This window comes from Papio anubis, unplaced genomic scaffold, assembly GCF_008728515.1.
Source record: "Papio anubis isolate 15944 unplaced genomic scaffold, Panubis1.0 scaffold694, whole genome shotgun sequence".
Taxonomy (NCBI): domain Eukaryota; kingdom Metazoa; phylum Chordata; class Mammalia; order Primates; family Cercopithecidae; genus Papio; species Papio anubis.
In genome coordinates, this window is record NW_022167163.1 from 17,123 (window position 1) to 18,600 (window position 1,478).

Genomic DNA, 1,478 nt, shown 5'->3' on the forward strand with positions numbered 1-1,478 from the left:
CTGTGGTCCTAAGACTAACATCTGACTTTCCACAGATGCTTAATTGCTTAATCGGGAAGTTCATACTGTCACTACAATCTTAGTGGTGTTGACTTCAAGCCTTAGTATTAATCTTACTGAACAAATGCAACTCACTAGCTGCTCAGGGCCACAGTCAAAACTGTTTACTATACTCTGCTGGTACCTGTAAGCAGCTCAGATGCTAAGCTGACTGGCAAAGCAGAATATTCCTGTGTGTGTCAGTGTATTTTATTCATCCATCAATGAGTCAGGGTCTGCAGGACCGAAACCCTTAGATATTTGTAAAGGAATCACTGGGTTGAAAGGAATCTCTACGAGTGAAGTATCACACTAATTCAGCACATTGTCTCATTAGCTACAGCTTACTATATCATTTTATAAATTTTTAATTAAAAAAAGGATAAATGCAACATAGGTATTAGCATAATTTTTTAAAATTTTTACTAGAGTTCAGATTATGATTGCTTGTGGCACAAAGCGCATACTTCTTTTGGCAGCAATTATGGAATAATGAGAAAATAGTAATAACAAAAAGTGCCAGTCTGAAGATATCACTACTGTACAATTGCATTTCTATGACATTGTAGAAAAGACTACAGAGAAGGTAAACAGACTTGAGACGTATAGTGGTTTGTAGGGGGCAGGGATTGAGTTGAATAGGAAAATAGTATGTTGGAAAGAGGTAAAAATGGACCTGTTAGAATTGGGCTCCCTCTGGTTGATGAGGTCGTGCTATGTCTTTGGTAGAACGAAGAGTGTGTAGTACCAGCATGAATAAAAGGCCCCTACTCAGCCAGTTGCAGTCTCATGCCTGTAATCCCAGCACTTTTGGAGGCCAAGGTGGGCGGATCACGAGGGCGGGAGATAGAGACCATCTTGGTTAACACAGTGGAACCCTGTCCTACTAAAAAAATACAAAACAAATTAGCCAGGTGTGGTGGTGGGCGCCTGTAGTCCCAGCTACTCAGGAGGCTGTGGCAAGAGAATGGTGTGATCCCAGGAGGCACATGCAGTGAGAAGAGACTGCGCCACTACACTCCAGGATAGGTGACAGAGCAGGATGCCATCTCAAAAAAAAAAAAAAAAAGCGGGGCTCCTACTCACTCTAGAAGACTAGGATCTTCTTTCATTATACATGAAACTATTTCAGAACCAGTTATCAGGAAGCCTTTGTTGTATGTGATAAAAGGAACATAACATAAAATTTAATTAATTTAAACATTTAAGGTACAGGTATGGCATTAAGAGTGTTTATGTGTTAATAGTAACCACTCACCAGATTTCACATTCTCACCAGCAATGCACAAGTGTTTATTCTATTTTCTCCACATACCCTCCAACTCTCCCTTTTAAAAGATTCTAGTGCATATAAATTGGTAATCTCATTATGATTTAGATATTCATTTACTTAATAGCTAGTGATGTTGAACATATTTTTATGTGCTTCTATGGATTTA